Here is a 7,625-nt window from a genome sequence, read left to right as displayed (position 1 = left end):
TAAATGGCCGAGCTGTGACTTCGACCCTGGGCTTGGTGTGAAACACTTGGATAGAAGTTTCTATCCACAGGGGTTCTCTCGAATTTACATTGTGTCCCCAGGGTGGTAGTGTCTCAGAAGCCCAGGCTTGTTCTTAAGTTGAGCCTCTCTGCCAAACATACCTCTCTGGGGCGACAACCTGGGCGCTCCTACGTTAGAAACCTGTCCCCTCCCCTAAATTGCAGACAAGGTAATTAATCCGAGGTTCACAGTAAGGATGGGGCCAAGACCCATTTCTCTCTTGACCTCTGCCCTTGGCCCTGCACAGTTTCTTCGGATTGCCCTGTACTGCGCAAGGAACCTCAAGGACTGACCTTAGCCTCCCCAGAGCCAGTCTTCTGAGCTCCAGGCCTCCCACAACCTAGGAAATCGTCACCAGTCCCAGTTACCCCAGCGCTCACTCATCGCGGGCACTGAAACCGATAGAACACGTCTCTGTACTCAGTAGAGCGTAGGTTCCTCTGTCTCCAGGTAGAGAGACTTCAGGGAGAGGCAGAGTGACAGGTAAGAAAAGAGTTTACAGTATTAGTATAGGACGCTTGTGAGGCCTACAAGCTGGTGGGCAAGGGAGTGCCACGCCTGGAGAACTTAGTGGGCTACAGTTTTATAATCAAAGGAAAAGTGGAGAGGGGGAGAAGACCACCTTCTTCCTCATTCTTGAGTAGATGGTGGGCTTCCATCATCAGCTCTTCCTCCATGTCAGGCGGGGGAGTTTCCTTGTCCCTCCACGGTCAAGCCGGGACTGTCACAGCGCAATGGAAATGAGCAAAAAGGCGGTAACGTATGCTAAAAAAATGTAAATCATCTCAGCGTTCAGTATAATGTCACCCTTTCCTTATATTTTTGTTTTCAGTGTGCCCAGAGGAGCATGTCCTAGGAATCATTAACTTACTGAGCTCACTGGGCAGGATGTGGGTCTCACGCCACCATCGTTTTATTGTTTTGGGGCATGTCTCATGCTTCTGTTGCATGGTTTTGTTGCTAAGCGAGCCTGCTTGGTTTTGTGGTTAAGCAAACCTGTTTTCTTGAGTGATCATTAACTTACAGGGGTCTCCCATACTTTTTTCTCTACTTAAAATCCCCTAGTGGGATTAACTAATCACCTACTTTGTCCCTTTACTCTGTCCCTATCAACTATGCTAAATGCTTTATATGCATTTTTCCATGGACACCTCTCCTGAGAAACTGAGGCCCAGAGATACGTAGGCTTTGCACGAGGTGCAAGTCACTGGCTTGGTGGTCACACAGGAAAGGGTTTAAGCCTCGGTTCCCCAGGTCCCCTCCGCCGGAAGCCTCATAAAGGCACCACAACGCCATCGTGAGGACGGCGTGAGGTCCGTGCCTGCAGCGCGCAGTAAACGTCAGCTCTCGTTATTTGTACCACCTGCCTTTCGAAGCATTTTCTGCGGCGGGTTGTAAAATTGTTGTATTATTGGTAGCGTGTATAGTATCGATCCACACACAGTCCCTTATCTGAAAGGCCTAGGACTAGATAGTTTGGATTCCGGATTGTTTATTTTTTACTTTTCAAATTTAGAAGGCAGTAGAATGCATATAACATATATACAGCATTCTGCAGTATTCCCAGCAGGATCAGGGCAGCATTCCACGATCATGTGATATTTCTGCGTTAAACTGTGTGTAGAAAGAACTACATAGTGCAATAGTTATGAATACCTGATGTCAGTTCAGTCAGGTCTTATTGCTTGAAGAGATTGGGGCCTAATTTACGAAGAAAGTTTGTGGGTAAGAAACTATAACAATGTTTTTAAGTTGTTATTTATTTATTTATTTATTTATTGAGCCTCACTGCACAGCTTGTGGGGTCTTAGTTCCCTGACCAGGGATGCAACCCAGGCCCGGTGCAGGGGAAGTGAAGAGTCCGAACCACTGGACCTCCAGGGAATTCCCTATTTTTTTTTAAAAATAACTTTATTTATTTATTTATTTTTGGCTGCGTTGGGTCTTCGTTGCTGCATGCCAGCTTTCTCTAGTTGCGGTGAGCGGGGGCTGCTCTTCATTGCAGTGTGCGGGCTTCTCATTGCAGTGGCTTCTCTTGTTGCAGAGCATGGGCTCTAGGTGTGCAGGCTTCAGCAGTTGTGGCTCCCGGGCTCTAGAGAGCGGGCTCAGTAGTTGTGGCAGATGGACTTAGTTGATCCGTGGCATGTGGGATCTTCCCGGGCCAGGGCTCAAACCCATGTCCCCTGAATTGGCAGGCGGATTTTTAACCACTGCTCCACCAGGGAAGTCCCCTTGATTGGGTCTTGAATTGGTGATTTCCTTTGGGTTCTGTCTTGCTCGGGGCTAGTTTTCTTTTCCTGTCTGATGATCTAGCTTGTTCCTTGCCATTCTCAACTGAGGAGCAAGGCTAGTGTCTGGTAGGTGATGGGACTGTGCTTCCTGTTATAAATGTTGGACTGTTTTCTCGCCAGGTCTCAGGGTGAATGGGAGCTTTGTGTCTGGGTGTGGGGCTTGCTGCCGGGCCGGCCTCACATGTGGATGGTGAGAGACCAGAAGCCCCACTTCCGGCTGCCCCTCCCCTCCTCCATAAGTGCCAAAATAGGACTGGCTTTTTCCAGAAGCTGACACCTAGCCTAGTTACCACCTCAGGCTGGCAGAGAGCTGGATCTCTTTAGCGAAGCGCCCTTCGATTCTTGTTTTCCTGCCCATGAATGTTGGGTGGCCTGTGCCCTGGGGAAGGGGGGAGGAGAGGGTGCAGGCAGTGTGGAAAACTATCATCGGAGCCTGCCTTGGCCCTTTTTTCTCACTCCTGCCTGTCTCCTACAGCCCGGGTCATGCTGGACTCCCTCTTCCCTGCAGTCCTGTCCTGAGTGCGATGACCTCTTCACTCTGATTCATGTCCCCAAGCCTCTAGCAGGTTTGCCTACCAGAAAAGTGTGCGAATCTCTTACATGTGGGTGATCTCTGCAGTGGGCTGAATAAAGACCCTCTAAACGTATCTGTGCCCTAATCCTTGGGACCTGTGAATACTGCCGAAAATGTGGCACAAAATATTTTACAGACTTGTAAGCTCCAGAACTGTAAAAGAATAACTTTTGTTGTGTTAAGCCATTGAGTTTATGGTCATTCGTTGCAGCAGCAACAGGAAATGAATCCAGTCTCCTCCCCCATCCCTTTGTACTGTCAGCTGATTTCCTTTTTTATTCCATTACTTTATAGAAATGGGAGTGTATCATAACCTCTAAGGTGCTAAGACAGGGGGGCTCTGGGTCAGACTTTATCTCCTGGTGACACCGCTGATTACTGAGTGACCCGAGGCAGGTCACTTTGCTGTCTCACTGTGTTGTCATTTTCCTTGTGCCGTGAAGGTCAAACTGGATGACGCAGCTTCTATCAGGCCTACAGATCTGTTTTGTTTAGCTTTCAGTGTTTTAAAGTTTCTCATTGTATTTATTTTAAATTGGATAATATATTTACAAGGTATAAAAATTTAAAAGTATAAAAAAGGTTCCTAGGGATAATCTCTCTTCTACCACTGCCCTCAGCTACCCCAGTTTTCCCCTCGATTCAGACATGTTCTTGCAGAGATTTTCTATACATGTACAAGGAATTATGCAGACACACACTCTCTTCAAATAAACAATAACATACCATGTACTCCCTGTTTGACACTTTGCTTTTACCGTATAATATATATTTTAAAAATTCTTTTCCTTTATGGTTTATTACAGGATATTGAATATAGTTCTCTATGCTCTACAATAGGACCTTGTTGTTTATCCATTCTATATACAATCGTTTGCATCTGCTAATCCCAAACTCCCAATCCATCCCTCCCCCACCTCCCCTCATTTAATATACTTTGATGATCTTTCCATATCATTACATAGAGAGCTTCCTTATTTATTTACTTTTATGTATGGGGGTACCCCATGTTTTACTCTTATCCTTTACTGATGGAAATACAGGGTTTTGTTGTTACCAACAGTGCTGCCATATACAGTGTGTGTCATCATAGTATGTGTATATTTCTAAAAGTGGAACTGCTGGGTCACAAGATATGTGCATGGTTGTAATTTTAAAAAGGAACAATGACAAGTGTTGTTGAGGGTGCAGGTAAATCGGAACCCTCATACACTGCTGCTGGTGAAAACATAAAATGGTGTAGCTGCTTTGGACAGCAATCTGACAGTTGCTCAAAGAGTTGAACTTAAGTTCCCATAAAACCCGCAATTCCACTCCTAGGTATATACTGTAGAGAAAGAAAAACTTATCTCCACACAAAAACTTGTACACAAGTGTTCATAGCAGGATTATTCATAATAGCCAAAAGATGGAAACAACCCAAGTGTCCATTAATTAATGAATAGATAAGCATAATGTGATATTTCCATGCAATGGAATTATTGAAATGGGATTACTGAGCCAGAAAAAGAAATGAAGTATGGATACATGTTACCACATGGATGAACCTTGAAATCCTGTTGATAAGTTAAAGGAGCCAGACACAGAAGGCCACATGCTGTACCGATTCCATTTACATGGAAATGACCAGAATAGGCAAATTTACAGAGGCAGAAAGTAGACTAGTGGTTGCCAAGGGCTGGGGGAATTGCAGAGAACGGGGAGATGATAATGTTCTGGAATTAGATAGTGGTGATGATTGCACAAGATTTTAAATATACTAGAAACCACAGACTCAAACACTTTAAAATGATTAATTGTTTTGTTATGTGAATTCTATCTCAATAAAATAGTTATACTTATGAGAAAGTATGTGCAGCATAAAATTTTCTTAGCTACTGCAGAATTACCCATTACTCACCAGTAATGTATGCAAGCAGCCATTTTTCCATGCTGCTGGATCTGCTTACAACCATGGGGCTTGCATGTAAACAGGAATACTAACTAATCTTTGTTCTTTGATAAAATCGTTAAGCAGTTATTCTTCTATATCAGAATTCCCTAACCAATTAAACACTCCTTCCAAATGTAATCACTTAAACCCTTCACAAGTCTAATATCAGGTCTTTGCAAACGTTGTAAATACCTTAACGAATAGATGAGGCAATTGTGTGATATTATAATGATTATAAAACTAACTTGTACTGACACATGTCACAAATGTGCTGACACCGTGGGTTTGAATTTGTTTCTTTACGATGGCTGTTCCAATGTGTATTCTTCTTTCCTGTTGGGCGTATGATTTTATTTGCCAATGTAAAGAGTCAGAGTTATTGCCTCAGAGCTGCTGAGGTTTTGGGTGGAGGTGGAGCCAGTTTCGGGATGGCTGATGATTCAGGACCAGTGAGGAGATGGGGAGGCACCCACCGCAGCAGCCCACTGATGTGGTCTTTCCTCAAAACTGTCCACGGTATTGGCTCTGAACAAGCAGATAGGCTGGCACTCTTTGTTCTGAGCAGGATCTGTTTCTTTTTCTTCCTTTTTTTAATATTTATTTGGCTGCGTCGGCTCTTAGTTGCGGCACGCGGGCTCTTCATTGTGGCACCTGGGCTTAGTTGCCCCGCAGCATGTGGGATTCTAGTTCCCCAACCAGGGATTGAACCCAAGTCCCCAGCATTAGAAGGCAGACTCTTAACCACTGGACCACCAGGGAAGTCCCTGAGCAGGACCTGTTTCTATACAGTCAAATCCAAAGCTCTTCATCAGTGTGGCTTAATAAAACCCCAACTTACATTTTTTAAATATATTTATTTATGTTTGGCTGCGTTGGGTCTTCCTTGCTGCGCGGGCTTTCTCTAGTTGCGGCGAGTGGGGGCTACTCTTCTTTGCAGTGCACGGGCTTCTCATTGCGGTGGCTTCTCTTGTTGCAGAGCACGGGCTTTAGGCGCGTGGGCTTCAGTAGTTGTGGAACACGGGCTCCATAGTTGTGGCTTGTGGGCTCTAGAGCGCAGGCTCAGTAGTTGTGGCGCACGGGCTTAGTTGCTCTGCGGCATGTGGGATCTTCCCGGACCAGGGCTCGAACCCGTGTCCCCTGCATTGGCAGGTGGATTCTTAATCACTGTGCCACCAGGGAAATCCTTAACTGTTTAATTTTCTTTGGACACTCAACAGAAGCTTCTAAAAAGCGAAACCTTCCCAAGTATTTAACTCTTACAATAAATTACAAGAGTGTCAAGATCTTTTAAATATTCTAGTACCATTTACTCTGTTTGAAAAATTCCCTTTCACATTTCAGTGACAAATTACAAGTCTAAAATAATGTATTACTCAATTACACACTTCAAGTTGGAAGACTTACATTTACAGGACACATTCGTCACATTTTCTCCTATGCCAAATTCTCTTAAACATTTCAAATATATTAAATACCAAATATCCCAGATGATTCTTAAACATAACACAAAACTATTAATTCTGTGGGTTCACCTGACTTTCTCTGATTGTAAGCCTTCTTACAACTAACTGGGCATTAAAAGACACTCATAAGGAAAATTTTACTAGTGAGTTGAGGGTGATTCTTGGCCAGGAATTTGGGACTGGAACAGGAGCTCTGACTTGCTGGTTATGAAAAAACCCACGGGGCCCCTTTTAAATAGTTACCAAAACAAAGCGGCTTCGCAGGCTACCAAGTTCTTGTCCCCTGGGTTGCATTCCATGTCGGGCTGTACCATTACCTGACATGTGTACAATTTCACAGCCAGTGAAATCAGAGGAAGTCTGCGGCACTAGCCGGGTTGTTCACATCTGGATTGGCATCAGCTGGTCTGTTTACTGCCCAGCTCTATTCTGCATTCTTTCCTAAGTCTCACTGTTGTTGGGCCTGGCCATAATCCCAGGAGGTAGTTAAATGACGTCCAGTGTGTTAATGGCATCATGTAGCATCCCTTTGCCTGGCTCTGCTCCTGACCTGGCTGAAGTCAGGGCTGTGATCCGGAGATGAACGGGGATGTCTTAGAAGGTCCCACAGGGATTGGAGATCAGAGGTTTGGAGATTGTCCCTGGGATGGATCAACTCCCACTATTATGTCAATGGAATGGGAGTGTGGCAAGGGTACAACCAGCCTGGAATTAACCACCCTGGGTGTGAGGGGAGCAGCTGAGCTCAAATTGTTTTTGTTTTTGTTTTAGCGGTGCCATGTGGCTTAGAGGATATTACTTCCCTGACCAGGGATTGAACCCGGGCCACGGCAGTGAAAACGCTGAGTCCTAACCACTGGACCACCAGGGAATTCTCTAGGTTCAAATTCTTAAAAACCCCAGAGGCCCCATGGCCTGGAGGAGGGGATGCAAGGGGTCGACGTGGAGGAAGATCAGAGATCGGGCTCTTGCGGGGGTGCTGGAGGGGGACAGTGGAAGGATGGCAGGACGCCGGCCAAGTGAATTCACAGCCCAGCCAAGAGAGGGTGAGGAGGCAAATCAGTCAGCCTGGACATGAGCACCTACTGCATGCAGCACCTACTACGTGCGGGGCGCCTTCCTGGGTCCTGCTGTCTCCGAACTACATGAATCATAACTGAGGTGAGAGGTAATCCTGCCCGGGACCAGAGCCAGGTGGTGGCAGAGATGCGGCTGATTTTGCATGTATTTTGAAGGGCTCCAGAGCGTGTGGGCTTAGTTGCCCCATGGCATGTGGGATCTTAGTTCCCAGACCAGGGCTCGAA

Source organism: Delphinapterus leucas, chromosome 20 (assembly GCF_059928025.1).
Source record: "Delphinapterus leucas isolate spDelLeu-1000000601 "Yukka" chromosome 20, BTC_Dleu_Yukka2, whole genome shotgun sequence".
NCBI lineage: Eukaryota > Metazoa > Chordata > Mammalia > Artiodactyla > Monodontidae > Delphinapterus > Delphinapterus leucas.
The sequence above is the reverse complement of the archived record's forward strand: the minus strand, read 5'-3'. Positions refer to the sequence as shown.